The sequence below is a fragment of the Phyllostomus hastatus genome, unplaced genomic scaffold (assembly GCF_019186645.2).
Source record: "Phyllostomus hastatus isolate PE091 unplaced genomic scaffold, TTU_PhHast_1.1 phas_contig_41, whole genome shotgun sequence".
NCBI lineage: Eukaryota > Metazoa > Chordata > Mammalia > Chiroptera > Phyllostomidae > Phyllostomus > Phyllostomus hastatus.
In genome coordinates, this window is record NW_025333876.1 from 6,863,951 (window position 1) to 6,885,576 (window position 21,626).

At 41.3% G+C, this 21,626-nt stretch overlaps 1 protein-coding gene across 4 annotated transcripts in view; it reads right to left on the reverse strand.

Annotated features, from left to right (window-relative positions):
• ZMYM2 (zinc finger MYM-type containing 2) overlaps positions 1 to 14,033 on the reverse strand; it is a 127,182-nt gene extending 113,149 nt beyond the window's left edge. For all 4 annotated transcript variants that reach the window (XR_006786397.1, XM_045844733.1, XM_045844732.1 and 1 more), the window contains exons 1-2: positions 13,801 to 14,033; positions 12,987 to 13,055 (exon numbers count right to left, since the gene is read on the reverse strand). The gene's annotated coding sequence lies outside the window, so the exon portion shown is untranslated. The remainder of the gene's footprint in view (positions 1 to 12,986; positions 13,056 to 13,800) is intronic.
• Between the last annotated feature and the right edge of the window lie 7,593 nt (positions 14,034 to 21,626).

The window sequence follows — 21,626 nt, forward strand, 5'->3', positions numbered from 1 at the left end:
AACCATATATATTAATTCGAAAACAAACATTTATTTATTCTTATGATACTTGATATTCCAAACTTATGACTTAGTTTAGTGACTGTTTTTAATTCCAAATTCTCCCTACAGTTTAAAGATGATGACACAGAGGACTTAAAAAAAGTAATAGCAACCTTCTTTAGGTCAATTTAAAAGTTCCATGATTAAGACCTCACCTCACCTAGAGGACTTTTGGCCAAGATGGAGGCATAGGCAGACACATTGTGCCTCCGTGCACAAACAAAATAGAGACAACAACAAATTTAAAAACAAAAAACAACCAGAACTGACAGAAAATCGAACTATATGGAAGTCCAACATCCAACAAGTTAAAGAAGAAAACATTCACCCAGACTGGTAGAAGGAGCGGAGACAGGCAACTGGGCAGAGAGGACTTGAGGCAAGGCGGTGGTGGCTGGAGGACTGGGGCTGGCAAGGCAGTGGCTGGCAGACCAGGCAGTCCCAAGTTCTCATGCACATAAACCAGGAGGAACAACTGGGGAGCAAGACAGACCTCACAACCCAGGGTTCCAGTACAGGGAAATGAAGCCTCAAAGCCTCTGACTAAAAATACCTGTGAGGGTTGAGGTGGTGGGGTACATACCCAACCTCCCAGGAGAGTTCACTGGAGAGACCCACAGGATCCTGGAATGTACACAAACCCGCCCACCTGGGAATCAGCAACAGAAGGGCCCAATTTGATTTTAGGTAGTGGGGGAAGTGACCGAAAACCATTAGAGAACCGAGTAGGAGGCACTGTTCCCTCACACCCCTCCCCCACAGACAGCGTCACAAAGCAGCCTTGTGAATTGCCCCACCCTGGTGAACACCTAAGGCTCCACCCCTCGTACGAAACAGGCGCATCAAGACAAAAAAAAAAAAAGGCCCAAATGAAAGAACAGATCAAAGCTCTAGAAAAAATACAACTAAGAGACAAAGAGATAGTCAACCTATCAGATGCACAGTTCAAAACACTGGTAATCAGAACACTCACAGAAGTGACTGAATAAAGTCACAAATTAGAGGGAAAAATGAAGGCCATGCTATGTGAAATAAAGGAAAATGTACAGGGAACCAACAGTGATAGGAACGAAACCAAGACTCAAATCAACCATTTGGAGCAGAAGGAAGAAAGACACATTCAACCACAACAGAATGAAGAAACAGGAATTCAAAAAAATGAGGAGAGGCTTAGGAACCTCCAGGACATCTTTAAACATTCCAACACCCAAATCATAGGGGTGCCAGAAGAAGAGGAAGAGCAAGAAACTGAAAACTTACTTGAACAAATCATGAAGGGGAATTTCCCCAACCTAGCAAAGGAAATAGACTTCCAGGAAGCTCACAGAGTCCCAAAGAAGTTGGACACAAGGAGGAACACACCAAGGCACATTATAATTACATTAGCCAAGATTAAAGAGAAGGAGAGAATCTTAAAAGCAACAAGAGAAAGGAAGAAATTTACCTAGCAAGGACTTCCCATAAGACTGTCAGCTGATTTCTCAAAAGAAACCTTGCAGGCATGAAGGGGCTAGAAAGAAGTATTCCAAGTCATGAAAGGCAAGGACCTCCATCCTTGCCTTTCTATCCAGCAAAGCTCTCATTTAGAATGGAAGGGCAGACAAAGTGCTTCCCAGATAAGGTCAAGTTAAAGGAGTTCATCATCACCAAGCCCTTATTATATGAAATGTTAAAGGGACTTATCTAAGAAAAAGATAAAAAATATGAACAGTAAAATGACAACAAACTCACAGTTAATTAACTGAACCTGAAACAAAAACAAAAACTAAGCAAACAACTAGAACAGGCACAGAATCACAGAAATGGAGATTACATGGGGGGTCATCAGCAGGGAAGGGGGAGAGAGGGAAAAAAGGTACAGAGAATAAGTAGTATAAACAGTAGGTAGAAAATAGAAAGGTGGAGGTTAAGAATAGTATGGGATATGTAGAAGCAAAGAACTTGTATGTAGGACCCATGGACATGAACTAAAGGGGGGGAATGGGGGTGGGAGGGGGTGTGAGGGTGGAGGGGAATAAAGGGGTGAAAATGTGACAACCATAACAGCATAATCAATAAAACATATTTTTTTTAAAAAAACCTCATCTCACCTAAAGAAACAGCAGTATTTGCATCAATAAGCCAATGGGCCCTTGCTAAGTGGTTCCATTTGTTGGTATATCCTCCCATACACCAAAACATAGCAGGTTAAATTCCCAGTATGGCACATACCTAGGCTGCAAGTTCGATCCCCCACTGGGACACATACAAGAGGCAGCCAATCTATGTTTCTCTCTCACATCAATGTTTCTCTTGCCTCACCCCCTTCTTCTCTCTCTCTTAAAGAAAAATCCTACAAACATATCCTCAGGTAAGGATTAAAAAAAACAAAAATAAGTCAATGGGACCACAAATTCAAAAAGGTTGAACTTAAGGCTGAAGTACCTGAACTTCAGGTACTAAGGACTAAAGTAGTCCTACTACTAAATAAAATTTTTTTTGTGGTCCTAAATAAAATTTATTTATTTAGTAATAAATTATTACTAAATAAAAATGTATGACCTCCATTTCATAAGACTCAAATCTCATGACCACTCTTATCAGCATTCTTTTCCAGAGATATGTTCTTTAGATGTTCACTTATTGGTCTCAAAAATCAAAGGATCAGAAAAAGAACATGGACTATACACCAAAGGAAATCCTTGGGTGTTTTTTTCCCTTAGGAGACAAACTTCACAAAGTAAATAGTCAATCCTATCTATCATTTACAACTCGGTGTAGTTTTGTTTTTTAATTAGCTAGTAAGTATTATAAGCTCTGAAGCAAAGATGCTCATTAAGTCTTACTTCATTTCTCTCCTTTATTCATTCCTCATAACTTGAGCTCTACTTTTGTGTTTCAATTCTATCAGACATTTAATACAATAATAACAATTACCATTTATAAAGACATATCGGTCCTTGGTACCACACTCATTGAAACTACCTTAATATATAGGTATCTTAAATATATGAGGGGGAGCCAGAAAAGACCTATAAAAAATTGTGTATTTGTTCTTACATGTGTAAACTTCAATCACCTTCAAAGTACTCTCAATTTAATGTAATACACGTATTGAGATGTTTTTTCCACTGCTCAAAACAATTCTTGAACTCACTGATTTTGATGTCTTTTAGTGCTTCTGCCATTTTTTGTTTCATCTCTTCCATATCAGCAGAACATTTCCCTTTAATGACTTTTTTAAGGAGCTGGGGGGACAGAAAAAAAGACACTCCGGGCAAGATTGGGTGAATAGGGAGGGCTGGGCACAGGGGACATGCATTTTTGGTCAAACACTGCTGAACACTCAGTGTGATATGGGGAGGTACACTTGTAAATCACCCATCATGAAATGGGCAAATGCGCTGAAAGAGCCTTCAAAAAAATTTCACTGAAACTGAACGCGAACTCTCACAACAATGACAACTGGCACACTGATACAGATGGGTTCTTAGAACACTCACCTAGGAGGGAGGCCTGTACTATAACGGGCCCGCCCTCCAGAAGACAATTCTCGTTTATGGGTTTCCCCCTCGTATTATGACCCCATTTTGTAGATGGTAAACTACTGTGTTATCAGATAACTTTCCTATGGCATACAACAGGCAAAGCCACAGTTTATACCTAAAGTCCATATAGCTTTCATTGCACCACATTATCTCTCAATCATATAGAACCAAGGTTGTGAACTAGTCTGATACACTGACCACTGGAATTCAAACATTAATCAGCTGAATGCTTTTACAACATATAAGGATAGGCAAGGGATTATAAGAATCATCACACCTGCATATCAAAAATGTCAATTGTGGGCCCTGGCTGGCATAGCTCAGTGGATTGAGCTCGGGCTGCGAACCGAAGTGTCGCAGGTTCGATTCCCAGCCAGGGTACATTCTTGGGTTGCAGGCCATAACCGCCAGCAACCACACATTGATGTTTCTCTCTCTCTATCTCCCTCCCTTCTCTCTCTAAAAATAAATAAATAAAAACTTAAAAAAAATAGTTTAAAAGAAAAATGCTTTAAAAAAATGTCAATTGTTGGTAATAGTCTATATGCAGACAAATAAGAATATATTTTAAAATGCAAACGCTGGTCTCAAAAGAAATGGATTATGGGAAACTTTCATTTATCATCTCATATATTTCTTTACTACTTGAAGATTTTAAGACCATCTTTTATTTTTATAAGCAAAATATTCTTTAGAACTGTCCTGATATGCATACAACTATTTCTGTATATTGTCTGTTTGTTTATATTTATTCATTTCCAGATCCTCTCCCCTAAACTGAACACTGAGAACACACCTAAAAACACAGCACATTTCCTAATAGATTTCTTCTTTTTAAAGTCCAGACTAGTTTGTATTTTGTTTCATAAGCCAACAGGAATCCCTCCTCAAGTTTCTGCAAAGTGACTGATCCAATCAGTTCAGGCTGGGCTTTTGAAAAAATTGATCTGGCAGTAGACTAGAATAAGGAACAGGGTGCATGTGCACTATAAATACACATAACACCCTATATTCTAACACAATGAACTATGGTTCAAGTACAAAACAAGGGATAGCTAAGTATCTTGGGAAATAAGGACACTTAAATGTCTCAACATTTTGGGGAAGTGAAGGAGAAGGTAAGAAGTATAAGAATAAAACCATATTAAGTTCAAAGTCCCAGGAGTCAAGAGAGTTTCAAAGAATATAATAAATTTCAAGTGTTCTAGAATACAAAAAAAAAAAGAGGCACTTGTAGATTTGACAAAAAGTCACTAGTGAACTGAAAAGAGCACATCTGGTATAGTGTTGAGAGTACAAGTCAGTGAACTTCTTTTGAAAAGTCTGGGAAAAGGAAAAAGTTTGTTTTGGAAAAGTTGCTTAGATTCTGGAGGATAGAGCACTTTAGCCCACTTTTAGGCTAATAAGGTAGCTAAATAAGGGAAGCTGTTGAAGAGGAAGATATAATCCTCCTCTTTACTCTAAGATGAGCATTCAGTGCATTTACTGTACTAGTGGTAGCAACAAATTCATGTTTGGTCCATACAGATAATTGTAGCTGCTGCTAACTGAGCAACTACCATTGGCCAGTCACATAGCCTATAATAGTGTTAATCCTTATCTCATAAGCAATCTTAGGAGAGCAGGCATTAATTACTATACTCATTTGTCAAAATGAGTAAAATAAGGCTCAGAGGTAAAATGACTTACCACAGATCACCAACTTGTAAATAGTAAAGCAAAACTGGGTTTTAACAGTTTTATTGAGGCATAATTTGCATACAATAAAATTTACTTATTTTGTGAAATCTTTGAAAAATTTTAGTAAACTTACGTATTTACATAGTCATTACCACTATATAGTTTTAGAACATTTTCATCATCCCAAAGTTCCTTTGTAGGCAAGACAGATTTGAACCCCAACCCAACTCCAAAACTCATGTCATATTGCAAATCTCCTGTAACACTCAATTGACAAAAATTGATTTCAGCAGCAGAACTGCAAAATTAAGTCTCACTAGATCCCCTTCCATATGAAGTTCCAATATACCATTAGAACCACACCCACATTGCATCTTTGACCAAATTTTTTTTTAACTAGAGTTACCTTTTTTTTTTAAGATTTTATTTATTTATTTTTAGAGAGGAGAAGGGAGGGAGGAAGAGAGAGACAGAAACATCAATGTGTGGTTGCCTCTCGGCATGGCCCCCAATGTGGACCTGGCCTGCAACCCAGGCATGTGCCCTGACTGGAAATCGAACCTGTGACCCTTTGGTTCGCAGCCCACGCTCAATCCACTGAGCTACGCCAGCCAGGGCTTTAACCAAATTTAAGTTTACTAAAATTTCATATGCCTCAAATAAGTACAGAAAAATTAGACTTAGAACACAGGATACTATTACAGATACTGTGTTGCATTTTTTTTTTTTAATGCAAAAAGAGTTAGGAGGAAGACTGGATGAAAACAGCTAGGCAAGGACATCAAGGATGAAAATGTGATGTACAAGTGAAATGAACAGAAAATAAGAGAAGTCAGGAGTTTGTCTCAAGGAAGACAAAGACTAATTTGAACAGAAGCTTCTCTTTGATGAGCAATGCAAAAACACTATTCGGAGATACATATGTAATGATTTATTAGACAGGCATTAAACTTATCTGATTAAGAAACAGAACTAGAGACTGAACTGGTGTAGCTAGGTGGGTTGGACGTCCTCCTGCAAACCAAAAAAACCTGGACTGCACGCCAGGTGGCCAGGTTGGGAGCCAATGAGAGGCAACCAACAAATGTTTCTCTTGCACATCAATGTGTCTCCCTCTCTTCCTTCCTCCCTTCCCTTCTTTCTAAAAATAAATTTTAAGAAATCTTTAAAGTAAAAAAGAATAGGAATATACAATATTAAAGACAAAAAACATACAAAGTGAGACAATATTCACTGTACTGATAGTTGTAAAGCTAAGACAAGTTTAATTTCATAGTAATGATATAAAGTAACTAATTAAAACAAGGAGCCCTGGCTTGTGTGGCTCAGTGGATTGAGCATTGGCCTGCAAACTCAATTCCTGCTCAGGGCACATGCCTGGATTTCAGCCAGGTCCCTGGCTGGGGGCTTGCAAGAGGCAATGAGTAGATTTTTCTCCCCCTGTCTTTCTCTCTCCCTTACTCTCTCTCTAAAAATATATGAATAAAATCTTGTAAAAGAAAAAAAAAAAAAAACAAGGACCAAATTTCCAATACTTCAAAACAAACAAACATAGAACCATGAACATGTCAGAATTCTGGTATCATATTAGGGCTAGAAATAAAACAAATTAAAATAATTTAAAATAAAATATGACACCCTGGCTGGTGTAGCTCAGTGGATTGAGCACAGGCCAGTGAACCAAAGGGTTGCCAGTTCAATTTCCAGTCAGGGTACATGCCTGGGTTGCAGGCCAGGTCCCCAGGTAGAAATGCATTGATGTTTCTTTCCCTCTCCTCCTTCCCTTCCCCTCTCTATATAAATAAATAAATAAAATCTTTTTAAAAATAAATAAAAATAAAATAAGATATTATAAGCGTGAAAGAAAAAATACAAATACAAATATAAAACCAAAAGGTATAATAGGACACCAGGTCAAGATGGCGGCATAGGTAAACATTGCTCAACTCCTTGCAAAACCTCATATAAATTACAACTAAAATATAGAACCACCATGAAGCAGAACCATCAGAAAAGAGTTGAATGGAAGACTGACAATTACAGAATTACATAAACCACATCTATCCAGACTGGTAGGAGGGGCACAGACGTGGATTGGGCTGGACCCACATCCACAGGTAGTGGATAAAACTTCATGAGGGTTATCTCAGGAGTGAGAAGTCCCAGACCCACACCAGGCCCCCCAGCCAAGGGTTCCACTGGTATGAACATAAGTCTCCATAACTTACAGTTGCAAAAACCAGCAGGAATTGAGTAAGTGGAAAAAATTTCTGGAGTCCCAAGGAGTTCCCCCTAGAGAAACCACACCTATACTCACTCAGATTCACTCTGAGATGCAACACTGAGGTGGCAGCTTAAAAGGCACCAGTGGCATAAGGGGGGGAACTAAAGTGTCTGGCATCAAGGCGGAAGCTGGAGGACAGTTTTCTCTCCAACAGAAAGGTGGGCCAAGACCAATGACCTGTTTCTGAGCCGTCCCCGCACAGAGCCACAGTGCCACAGAGCCAGCAGGCTGGTACCATATCTGAGTAACTGTGATGTTTCCATATGAATGCCTTGGTCTTAGCTCAAGCTTTACAACTTCCTAAATCCCATCAAACAAGCAGTAGCTAGCCTCTCAGAGCCCCTAGCTCCACCCAGTATCTCTTGCTAAGGGGCCCTAGGCCCAGTACTAGCAGGAACCTGTCTAGATTCACTGAGTGGGGGTACGGGGTAGAGCGGGTAAAGGAAGAAATACTGGAACTGTAATAACATAAGCAATAAAATATAATTTTTTAAAAATGTATAATTTCAAGAATAATTGACTTCTGCACTGCCATGACTAATTAGCTTGAACTATTCTTAGTCTGATCCAGCTCAATAGTCCAAAAAATGCTCTTCCTAGGCCTCTTTGAAATGAATGACTTATAAAATTATTCCAGCATTACAAGAAGTTTTTTTAATGTTATAAGTTAGAAAACCATGATTTCAGCTCCAAATGCTATAAAAATAAATCCACACAAGGTATGTGGGTAATTACAGCAAAAGTAATATACATATGGCATTGTTATAAAGTAAAAAAAAAACAATCTGTCTCACTGAATTAGTCATATTTTATAAACTCTCTTCTGTTTAAAACTCTAACCATACTTCACAATTTTACTTAAAATAGCCATTTAAGCATTTTTCCTATCCAATCTAAATTATTTAAAAGTTTACTGCAAGAATTATGACAGATCTTTCACAATTTTTTTAATTTGAGGTTCCAACAATTAATTCAACTCCTAGTAAATTTATCTTAAAATTACAATTTAACATTAACTTTTTTAAAGATTGATTGATTGATTTCGGATTGGGGTGCTGTCCTATGAACCAAAGGGTCGCCAGTTCAATTACCAGTCAGGGCACATGGATTGGCTGTGGACCAGATCCCCTGTAGGGGGCGCATGTGAGGCAACCACACATTGATGTTTCTCTCCCTCTCTGTCTCCTTTCCCCTCTCTCTAGAAATAAATAAATAAAATAAAATTTTTTTAAATTTTTAAATCATACTAAAATAATAATTTAAGGATAAAATATTTTAAATATTTTTAAATTGAACTATAATTGACATACATTATATTAGTTTGAGATATATTTATTTTTTTAATCTTTAAACTTCAAATTCACAAAAACAAATTTGACTTCAAATTCACTAGGTACACTATTGAAAAAAAATCTAGAACCTCTGGAGAAGAAAGAGAAACCTGATCCTTGACAGCCTATTGATACTAAAGATAATGGTTGAGCCATGGCCAATGTGGCTCAGATGGTTGCAGTGTCATCCCATACACTAAAAGATTCCAGATTTGATTCCCAGTCAGGGCACATACCTAGTTCGTGAGTTCAATCCCTGGTTGGTGCACATACACGAGGCAACTGATCAATGTTTCTGCCTCACATCAATGTTTGTCTCTTTCTTTCTATCTAAAAGCAATGAAAAGAATGTCTTTGGGTGGAGATTAAAAAAAAATTTTTTTTAAAGAAAATGATTGAAATTCTCTATAATCTGATAACTTCAACAAAAATAAAACCAAGAACATAAAACAATGAAATATGTCTTTTTAAACCAGATCAATTAAATATTCGTTATTTATTTGTCCTAATATCCAAAGTTTATTTTTAAATCACTTTTTATAATAACAAACACTAAGACCTACAGGACACTAATGAAATCATTAAAAATAAACCCCAACAATTATACCTTCTTCCAAATTAAAAAACATGAATTTCCTTAAATTGTATTACTTCTGCGCTGGCTGGTGTGGCTGAGTGGACTGAGTGCCAGCCTGCAAACCAAGGGGTCACGGGTTCATTTCCCAATCAGGGCACATGCCTGGGTTATAGGCCGGGTCGCCAATTGGGGGCATGTGAAAGGCAGCTATTTCTCTCTTTCACAGAGATGTTTCTCTCCATTTCCTTCCCTTTCTCTCTCTAAAAATACAGACTTTTTAAAAAAATTTATTACTTCTAATTTTCAATGGACTGCTATGAGGTTAAAATAAACAAATCCCAAACTAGCCATGTGATCAAGAGATTTTGCACACCCCTCTAAACATTTTTAACTCTAAATTAATTTTTTAATAGTATACAAAAATTTATTCTAGACTTCCAAATACTTCAAGTATTATTAAAACTTGGTATAAAAATTAATATATTTTAAAATATGCAATAAAACAAATATGCTGAAATGTGTTTTTAATCCAAATTTTAACTCACACGGAGCTGACCAATGTACCTTTTTTTTTAATTATTGATTTTAGAGAGAGAGAAAGAGAAAAACATTGATTTGTTGTTCTACTCATTTATACATTCATTGGTTGATTCTTTTATGTGCCCTGACTGGGGATTGAACATGCAACCTTGGCATATCCGGACAATGCTACCTGGCCAGGGGAAGATGACCAATTTATCTTGCTACCAATAAGTGTTTAGTGCTGGCCTCAATAATTCTCTTCCCATCTCTATTTTAACAACAGAAATCTAAGATTATAAAGTAACTTGTTTAAAAAGAAGTTGCAAATGTGAAAATTTGCAACTCCAACTATGTAAAACAGAATTTTCTTGCTGTATACAAACAAAATAAAAAATGCAAATAAACTACAACTTTTACCTAGGGTCCCACAGTTCAAAATTATGGCTTTATCTAACAGCAGTTTTTCTCACTGACAACTTCATAGGTCTTTACACACTGCATAAGTTGTGCGTAAGAAGTTTTAGGTTTGCTTAGTTCAAAAGTCCTGTTCAAGTCTACAAAGCCAGTTTTATGTTCTGACAGAAATAGAAAATCAGTCAACTAAAATTTTTTAAAATGGAAAATGCACTGAATCAAAACCATCTCTCTGTCTACTTGTTTCCCAACTGAAAATGCCCTGCATAAAATTACTGTTCAAGAATCCAATGGGTGTTTGGACTCACTGCACTCCCTAAAAAACACAAGCAAGTTGAATACGCCAAAAGTCTTCTTATAGTAAGTGTTATTCAAAATAATAATAATCCATGTTTCAAATGTTGTTACATGGAGCAAAGACAGATGTTATGCCTAGAAAGAGAAAAAAATACAAAACTTCTAATTATTCCACACCTTTTGACAACAAAGAGAGAGCTCCAGAATTTCATATATATTCCTTCTATTACAGCATCTAATTAAAGGTAAAGATTCACTTTATCTCAAAGGCAAAAGTATAATGAAACTTTTAAGACCATAAACACTTACACAGGTGGTATGTCAAAAAATATCCATCAGCACCTGTGTGACATCTAAGTGATGTAGGGACTGTTGTCACCAAATGAGGTACAAAAGTCCAGCCTAAGAGATTATATAAAAGTAGAACAAGGTGAGGTCCTGGCTGGTGTGGCTCAGTGGACTCAGCACTGGCCTTCAAACCAAAAGGTCGCTGGTTTGATTCTCAGTGAGGGCACATGCCTGGGTTGCAGGCCAGGTCCCCAGAGGGGAGCATGCAAGAGGCAACCATGCATTGATGTTTCTCTCCCTCTCTTTCTCCCTTCCCCATTATCTATAGATAAATAAATAAATAATCCTTTAAGGGGTTGGGGGGGGGGAGAAAACATGGAAAGTAGGAACACCCAGTAACTTTCCCCCAACTTTTTAAAAGGACAGGTGGGAGAGGAGTGTGATACATACTATTAAGAATACTCTAGGGGGAGGTGAGGCACAAAAAGAATGCTCTGAAGAAAACCCCCCTAAGTGTGTATTTTAACTGTCAACATAGTTCATAAGTGTATCTAATACCACCTAACTCATATTAAGTGCCCAATAAATAATAAACTCATTTAGTCAAAGTCAATTAAAAATTGTCAGGTTTTCTTCATCTTGTCTGACACATTAAAACACCATTAACTGTCATTTTTAAATAATTTTTATTCCAAGCTAAATCATTAAGCAAAACAAGAATGACATTTGGTATTATTCTTCCTCTACAAATTAGGAATACAAATAGTACCTATATCAGTGGGTTTTCATGAGTATTAAATTACTTAATACATGTTAAAATTAGTTTGGACATGTGTACAAATTAGAGTACGTAAATGATATGTACACAGAGATTCAGTATACTACTCTCACTCGTAAATTTGAAAACTTCTAAATCAACTTTTTAACTTAGTTTATAATAGTGCTGACATACAACTGGGGTTCAACACATGCTATTTTTATTACCCTAGAGGCTCCTCGCTAAGATTAAAGGAAATAATACCTGAAAGTGTTGTGCACTGTGCCTAGACTGCTGATCTATTTAATATGAGCTGTCACTTTTAAATCATCCTTTACAATCAGTATTCAGAAAATATTCACCAATTAACTGTCCTCCGACCCTTTTGGGACTTCCTAATTAAGTATAAGCTACCATACTTATGACTCGCCTCTCACAGAGATCTTCAAGTTACAGTATCAACTGTCAATGGACTCCAGAAATACAATGTGCCTATAGTGCTAACTTCACTGATATTTTATAACTAATTTTAAATGATGGAAGTTTTGATTGATTATGTTTATGTTACTGTAAAGAACATTATCAGACTGCCTTAAAATAAACAAATTGCAAGCATTAAACAATACTCTCAGATAACACATTTAAGAATGACTCAAGTGAAGACTACTGAGCTCAGAAGATGGGCAACTAGAGTAACTGAAGCAATGGGCTGGTGTGATCAGCATACTATTGATAATTGGTGCACTAAGAGTATTAAAGGAGTGGACTTCATGCCTAGGCAGACATGAAAGAGATCGACCAACTCATGAACACGAAGTCTAAATCTGAGTTTTAAATAAGACACAAACGAAAAGTAAAATGGTTATTTCTATTTTTCCAATCCCTCAATCAATTATCTATTGTAAAGGTAGAAAAAAAGGTTAAAGAGGGTTGCTTACATAGCTTTTAAAACAAACTTCAGTTCCCACTGTGGAACTCTAGAGGGCACCAGAAATATGCCCTCGGTCCCTGCAACCCTCCTCTGAGTAACATAGCTTGCTGCAGGACCAACGTCTGGTTGCTGAGGTTGGTGTTGCAGCAGCAGGGACATATCTGCAGCGGTACAAATGGCAGTGCCCACTCCCAGATGACTCCCCAACCATTACCCAGGCTTCGGCCCCGTATGCTCCTCCCCTTCAAAACAACGGGAACAGACAGGTCCTAAGGCTGAACCCCTACAAACTGACAACTTCCTCTAAGAGCAACAAATCAGGGGTAAAAGACTCACAATGAGGGTATTTTCCTTCTCTCCGACTGTCAAAGATGCACCACACAGGGTTGTAGACGATTTCTGGTCCTGGGGTAAGACGAAAAATTAGAACTGTATAAAGAACAATATATCCAGGTGGGCCAAACAAGCCTTCCCACCAGAAGGAAACAGATAAGGGAATAGAGGTCAAGGAGGTTCGGCTCTTCTGTTATCACTGACCAGCCGAACAATCCCTTGTACGTAAAGCGAAACAAAACGACGTAAAATAAGAATCTGGTACCAAAACCCAAATGAAAGATAAAATCTGGAGGAAGAAGGCGGAGGGCATGCAACCTGCCCCAGGGAAGGGAACGGGGGAAGGGCAAACATTGCCTCGACGCCAGCAAGGGAATAGCATTTTCTCCCAAATGGGCCCACCCGGAGCCTCTCCCGTAGCCTCTCCCGTCACTCCAGGCACCAACTCTAAGGTAAGAGTGGCTCACGTCGCCGCTAGGATGAAGTCTCCAATATTTGTCCCAAACGTCTGCCCTGGGCCCGAGACTCGCCCCCCCCCCCTCCGCAGTCGGAGACCGGCTGCGCTGCCTCCTCGTCCGCCATTAGAGACCCAGCCAAACAATACGTGCGGAGCAGGGCCGCACAGTACCAGGGACGGGAGAGCGGAGAAGGGCCCAGCGCAGACACTGACCCTCGCCCCCAAACTTGGGGGCCCCGACTCCAGCGAGTCCCGGGAGCTGAAGACCGGCCGCCCCTCCCCCACCGTCCCCCAGAGAAAAAGAAAAATGCCCAAGACCACCCCCCCCCCGCGCCGGCGCCCCCCTCCCGGCCTGCTCACCGGGCCCTCCCGGCCTCGCCCTCGGCCCGCAGCCCTCCGGCCGCACGCGACGGCGCTGTGACATGAGCCAGCCCGGACCAACCCCCGGGATCCGACGCGCAGGGGCTACGGCAACCGCGCCGCGGGGGTTAGTCCCGGGCCGGTGGGAGGCTCCGGAGGCCGCCCTAGCTCATCTCCGCCTCCCCGGCAGCCTCCGCCTCCCGAGGCTGCGCTGCACCCACCCACCCCCACTGTCCGCGGGCCCGGACTGGGAAGACCGCGGGGACGAGCCTCACCCGGTTCTGGCTGCGGCTCCGTGAACGAACCTCCCCTCCCTCGACCCACCCCCTTCGGCGACGCGCACAACTCCGCTCGGTCCAGTCCCGGGTTTAGTGCTGTGAGCAGGAGCTGGAGCAGTAGCAGCGAAGGAGGAGGAGGAGAAGGAGGAGGCGTCCGCGGAGGAGGTGGAGGCGGCGGCAAGGCAGAGGCCAAACACGCCCCGCCCTCCGAACCCCAATTGGCTTGCGGGGAAGGCTGGCTTAGGTGCCCGGGGCACTTCCATTGGTTGGGTCTCCCTTCCTTCAGGAAGCCCTTGAGGGGATGGCCCGAGAGGTTCTCCATCAAGCGCAGATCACACCCCCCGCCTTTTCGATTCCCTTTCCCCTCCGCCAGCCCGGGCCTTCGCCCCCGCCTCCCGCCCCGCCCCCACCCGGTCCATCAGGTCAGCGGCCTGACTTTCTTTGCGGCCGCGCAAACCTCCCACTCGGCCCTAGAGGGGGAATAAGGAGAGACTGTCCAAGTGTCTGGACGGGTCGAGACGCTGAGGCCTGGCCGCCTGCTCTCTATCGGGCCAGGGAGTACAGGCCGCCGCGTTGGTTCCCAGGGTTCTGCTTGGGGAGGGACGCGGCCTCGAAGTCCCCAAAAACCTTCCTGTGCAGGTCCTGGAGACCCCGTGCGCGCTCCCGAATAGGGATTGCTGCGGGCCAGGGATATGTGGCGGCGGGCGAAGGTGTTACGGAGTGATTTCGGGCGGACGCACGTCCACCCGCGCCTCGTCCTCTGAGGAGCAGCCCCGCCGCCCGTCATGGCTGCGGGAGGAGACGGCGTCCTCCATCTTGTCGGGGCCCACTCGGAACCGGGCCCGTGGGGCTGGGCGACGTGTTCCCGAGCAGCCGTCGCTATGCTGCGCCATTCGGCCAAGGGAGATCCCGCTCCCAGCGTCCGCGTGGGGCTCGGGGACAGGAGACAGCGGGAACTCCCAGACGCCACTCCCCGCCCCAGCGACCAAAATGGAGGCGCTGCAGGCACCCCCTATACTGGGCCCACGGATGGACGGACAGGGGCCACCGCGTGTTCTTGGAGGCTTCCGCCGCCACCCTGCGCTGTCTGGTCTTCCGGCAACAAGGGTCAACAGCCCGCCCCGTCGGCCCGAGGAGCAGCGCACCGGCCACTGCTCCTCTTTTGTTCCCGTCCACCCCGACGTCTCAAGCGCACGCAGGACCGGTGAGGTTCCAGGACTCCAATCTGGCCCTAGCGGCCGATGGCGGGATAACAGCGACGGAGTTGGGGACATGGATGGATGAATTAAACTTAGTTCCACCATTATCCGCCACTGCCTACTAATGAATAGACGTGTGATATTACCATTGAACGTTGTACGAGATGAAGTGAAGGGAGGTGAAGGGGACGTTTTTAATGAAGTTAACCATCCTCAAAGGTCTCGGTAAAAACTGACGATAAACACTGTACCAACTTACAGCAAAAGAAATTGAGATTCATATATGAATTATGAGTTTAAAAAATAAAGTAATTCTTCCAGCTAGGGAGAAATGCAATAAATATAACTCTAAGCTTAAGAATACCCAAGATGTATTTCAACCAGCTTTCTCAAAATAGTATCACTGCGGGTTGGAGAAGGGTAGCAAAACTTTTATTTGATAACTGTAAACTTTTCTCACTACAATGAAATATCCTTATAAGACTTCATAATACACAGCTCTGTTTTGCATTTACATTCTTTTTTAATATAGTTTATTGATTATGCTGTTACAGTTGTCCCGTTTTCACCCCTTTATTCCACTCCGCCCTGCACTCTGCCTGCCCCCAGCATGCTCCCCATTTAGTCCATGTCCATGGGTCCTACATCTAAGTTCTTTGGCTTCTACATTTCTTATCGTATTCTTAACCTCCGCATGTCTATTTTTTACGTACCGTTTATGCTATTACTCTCTGTGCCTTTTCTCCCTCTTGCCCCCCTTTCCCACTGATAACCCTCCATGTGGTCTCCATTTCTGTGATCCTGTTCCTGTTCTAGTTGTTTGCTTAGTTTGTCTTTTTTTTTTACGTTCAGTTGTTAATAGCTGTGAGTTTGTTGTCATTATACTGTTCATATTTTTTATCTTCTTTTTCTTAGATAAGTCCCTTTAACATTTCATATAATAAGGGCTTGGTGATGATGAACTACTTTAACTTGACCTTATCTGGGAAGCACTTCGTCCTTCCATTCTAAAGGATAGCTCTGCTGGATAGAGTAATCTTGGATGTAGGTCCTTGCCTTTCATGACTTTGAATACTTCTTTCTAGTCCCTTCTTACCTGCAAGGTTTCTTTTGAGAAATCAGCTGACAGTCTTATGGGAACTCCTTTGTAGGTAACTGTCTTCTCTTGCTGCTTTTAAGATTCTCTCCTCTTTAATCTTAGCTAATGTAATTATGATGTGCCTTGGTGTGTTCCTCCTTGGGTCCAACTTCTTGGGGACTCTGAGCTTCCTCGACTTCCTAGAAGTCTATTTTCTTTGCCAGATTGGGGAAATTCCCCTTCATGATTTGTTCAAATAAGTTTTCAGTTTCTTGCTCTTCCCCTTCTCCTTCTATAATTTAGATGTTGGAATATTTAAAGATGTCCCTGAGGTTCCTAAGCCTCTCCTTATTTTTTTTAATTCTTATTTCTTCATTCTGTTCTGGTTGAATGTTTCTTTCTTCCTTCTGCTCCAAACGGTTGATTTGAGTCCCGGTTTCATCCCTGTCACTGTTGGTTCCCTGTACATTTTTCTTTAGTTCATATAATGCAACCTTCATTGCTGCCTGGGTCTTTTTTGTGCTCTTGAAGTACCCAGTGAGTTCCTGGAGCATCCTGATAACCAGTGTTTTGAATAGCTTAAGAATACCCAAAATGTATTTCAACATCTGTGCATCTGATAGGTTGGCTATCTCTTTGTCTCTTAGTTGTATTTTTTCTGGAGCTTTGATCTGTTCTTTCATTTGGGCCATTTTTTTTGTCTTGGCTCACATTGCGTAGTAAGAGGCATAGCCTTAGGTGTTCACCAGGGCAGGCCAACAGGGTCTGAGAGGGAACAATGTCGCCTATTTGGCTCTCTGCCGGTTTTTAGTCACTTCCCCCACTACCCACAATCAAATTGGGCCCTTCTTATGCTGATTCCCAGGTGGGTGGGTTTGTATACATTCCAGGACCCTGTGGGTCTTCCAACAAACTCTCCTGTGAGGTTTGCAGTTTCTCCCACCACCTCAACCCCCACAGGTGTTTTCAGTCAGAGGCTTTGAGACTTTATTTCCCCACGGTGGAACCCTGGGTTGCTCAGTCTGTCTTGCTCCCACATTATTCCTCCTGTTTTATCTGCATTCGAACTTGGGACCGCATGGTCTGAAAGCCGCCACTTCACTGGGTCCACCAGCCACTGCCTTGCCAGCCCCAGTCCTCCCGCCGCTGCCTTGCCCTGAATCCTCTCTGCCTGGCTGCCGGTCTACGGCCCCTCCTACCAGTCTGGATGAATGTGCCTTCTTTAACTCCTTGGATGTTGAACTTCCATACAGTTCTGTTTTCTGTCAGTTCTGGTTGGTTTTTGTTTTTAAATTTGTTGTTGTCCTTCTTTTGGTTGTGCGAGGAGTCATAGTGTGTCTGCCTACGCCTCCATCTTGGCCAGAACTTTGCGTTTACCTTCTTGGTAGCGCTGCCTTCATAATAGAAATGGTCTGTTACCAAATGCAGAGCAACATTGTAATAATCCCATTTTCTGGTACCGTGTACCATTATGGTAGCGCCTGCTTGTTGATTTATAGTTAGAAGGCTTAGAGATACTTGCCTTTGTTAGAGAACAAACTGACAGTGACCACAGGGGAGGAGAAAGGGGGATAACTGGGAAAAAGGGAGAAATATAAAGGAACCTGTATAAAGGACCCACGGACAAACACAAAGTGGGAGGAAGGGGTGCATTGAATGTGGGTGGGGGGGTGGAAGGGTTGGGCAGAGCAGAGTAATGAGGGGGGAATGGGGACAATTGTAATTGAACAATAAAAAATATTTTAAAAGATTTTATATCTTTATTTTTGGAGGGAAAGAGGGAGAGAAACATCAGTGTGAGAGAGATACTTTAATTCGTTGCCTCTCACTTGCCCCTAGGCACGGTCCCTAACTAGGAACCAAACCAGCAAACTTTCGGTCCACAGGCTGGCACCTAATCCACTGAGCCACACCATCCAGAGCATTAACTATTATTTTTTAAGTTTCTGTATTAGGTAGCTATTCTTTAAGATATTAAAACAAGGTAAATACAATAAAATAATTTTTCAGTATTTTCTGTTTTCAAAGGTAATAAATGCACACTTAGTGACAAAAAAAATCTTAGAAAGCCTGAAAAGTGCAAAGAAAATATTCCAATTATTCTTGCACTCAAGGATGACTACTGTTAACATTTTTTTCACCAGACCTTATTTTTTAGAGCACTTTAAGTTTACAGCAAAATTGATCAGAAAGCACAGTGTCACCATTTACCCTTGTCCCCACACGTGGACAGCCTCACTAACTAGCAACATACAGCATCAGAGAGGTATATCTGTTATAATGGGTAAACCTATGACACATGATAGTCACTCAAAGTCATTAGATTACCTTCTAGTACATTCTTCATATTGTACACTCTACAGGTTTGTACAAATGTAGAATGACATGTATATCCCCCATTATAGCATCACACAGAATTATTTCACTGTCCTAAAACTCCCCTGTGCTCTACCTAGTCATGCCCCCCACCCACTAACTAGTGGCAAGAACTGACCTTTTCACTGTGTCCATACTTTCACAAATGTCAGAGTTGGGGTCATATATTATGTGGCCTTTTGCAACTGGCTCCTTTCACTTAGCAATAAGCATTTGAGTTTCTTACATGTCTTTTCTGACTTGATAGCTCCTTTATTTTTATCACCTAATAATATTCTATTGTATGGTTGGAACATAGCCTATTCATTCAGCTATTGAAGGACATCATTTTATTTTTTTAAAGGTTTTATTTATTCATTTCTAGAGACATGAAAGGGAAGGAGAAACAGAGGGACAGAAACATAAATGCATGAGAAAAACATGGATCAGTTGCCTTTCACGCCCAATCTTGCTTGTTTGAAAGTTTTATTTATTGTGATTAAAGCTGCTATAAACATTCATGTACAGGTGTTTGTGTGGACATAATTTTTCAGTTTATTTGGATAAATACCAAGGAGAATGATTGCTGTATCTTATGAAAAGACTATCTTCAGTTTTGTAAGAAACCATAAAACTGTGTTCCAAAGTGGAAATCTGGTGTTGGTGGTGTTTTAGATTTTCCCCATTATAATAGGTAATGCAATGGTAGCACGTGGTTGTTTATATTGTTAATGTTTTCCTGTACCAATATTTTTTCACTTTATTTTCCACAGAATATTTTTAATTGTATTTTATTAATTATGCTATTACGCTTACCCTGAATTTTTCACCTTTGCGCCCCTCCATCCAGTGCCCCCTAGTTCCTCAGGCAGTCCCACCACCATTGTTCATGTCTATGGGTCATGCGTATAAGTTCTTTGGCTACTTTATTTCCTATACTGTACTTTACATCCCCATGACTATTCTGTAACTACCTATTTCTACTTCTTTATCCCCTCACCTCTTCACCCATTCCTGCACACACCTCTCCCATCTGGCAACCATCAAAATGATCTTCATGTCCATGATTTTATCTCTGTTCTTCTTGTTTGCTTAGTTTGTTTTTTAGAATCAATTGTTGATAGATATATATTTTTTGCCATTTTATTTTTCATACTTTTGATCTTTTTCTTTTCTAAGATAAGTCCCTTTAACATCTTATATAATAATGATTTCATAATGATAAACTACTTTAGCTTTTTCTTGTCTGGGAAATTCTTTATCTGCCTTTCAATTCTGAATGATAGCTTTGCTGGGTAGAGCAATCTTGCTGTAGGTGCCTGCTTTTCGTGACCTTGAATATTTCTTGCCAATCCCTTCTGGCCTGCAAAGTTTCTTTTGAGAAATCAGCTGACAGCCTTATGGAAACTCCCCTGTAGGTAACTAACTTACTTTCTCTTGTGGCTTTTAAGATTCTCTCTTTATCTTTAACCATTGGCATTTTACTCTGATGTATCTTGGAGTGGGTCTTTTTGCATCCATCTTATTTGGGACCCTCTGTGTTTGCTGGACTTGCATGTCTATTTCCTTCAACAAATTAGGGAAGTTTTATTTCATTATTTCTTGAAATACATTTCCAATGTCTTGCTCTTTCTCTTCTCCTTCTGGCACCCCTGTGATGCACATCTTGGACCTCTTGAAGTTGCCCCAGAGGCTGCTTATACTGTACTTTTTTTGTTTTTAATTCTTTTTTCTCCTTGTTTTCTGATTGGTTGATTTTTTTTCTTCCTTATGTTCCAAATAATTTATTTGATTCTCAGCTTCATCCACTCTACTGTTTTCCTGTAAATTTTTCTTTATTTCAATTCATGTACCCTTTATTTCTGACTGGATCTTTTTTACTCTACTGAGGGCCTCACTAAGTAACTTGAGCATCCTTGTAACCAGTGTTTTGATCTCTGCATCTAATAGAGTCCTTATCTCCATTTTGTTTAGCTCCTTTTCTGGAGTTTTGATCTGTTCTTTCATTTGGGTCATGTTTCATTATCTCTTCATTTTGGCAGCCTCCCTGTGTTTGCTTCTGTGTATGAAGTAGAGCTACTTTGGCTCCAGGTGTTGGTAGTGTGGCCTAATGCAGTAGGTGTCCTGTAGGGTCCAGTGGAACAGCCTCCTCTACTACCCAACCTGGGTACTCAAGGTGCATCCTTTGTGTGGGTTGAATACACCCTCCTCTTGTAGTTGAGCCTTGATTGCTATTAGCAGGTCAATCAGAGGGATTTACCCAGGCCAGTCAGCTGCAAGGACTGGCTGTGACCACTTACCACCAACCTCTTGCTCTCCATGGAGGATCAGTTGTGCAGGGGTAAGGTTGTGGTGCTCTGGCATGGTCTGTACATCTCTTCTGGGTATACAGGCGCTGGGGTTTCCTGGATGGGGTAGGCCAAGGTCAACCACCACCTGTGTTTTGTCCAGGGCCACCCTGCCTGAGCTATAATGCAATCTGTGATGCCTGATACTTGACCTGGGCTTGAAAATTCTCAGAAGAAGCCAAGCTGTGAATCTAGACTGGTTCTTGCTAGTGTTGGGCCTGGGGCCCCTTAGCAAGAGATATTGGTCGAGGCAGGGGGAGTTGTTCATTGACACTGGCTGTTGCTTGTTTGATTGGATTTAGGAAGTTGTGAAGCACGAACCAAGACCAGCTATTCATAGGATAAAGCACCTTGGATGGGCCTATAAGTTGGGTGAGACAGAGTTGCTGGGGATTTACAGCATGGAACAAACAGTGTTAGCCACGTTAATGGAATCTCAGACATGGAACAAGCCTGTTGGCTCTGTGGCTCTGTGGGGAGAAGGCTCAGAAAAGGCCCAACTTTCTGCTTAGAGGAAGCTATCTCTCAGTTCTTGCCTTGATGCCAGACACTTCACTTTCTTCTTAAT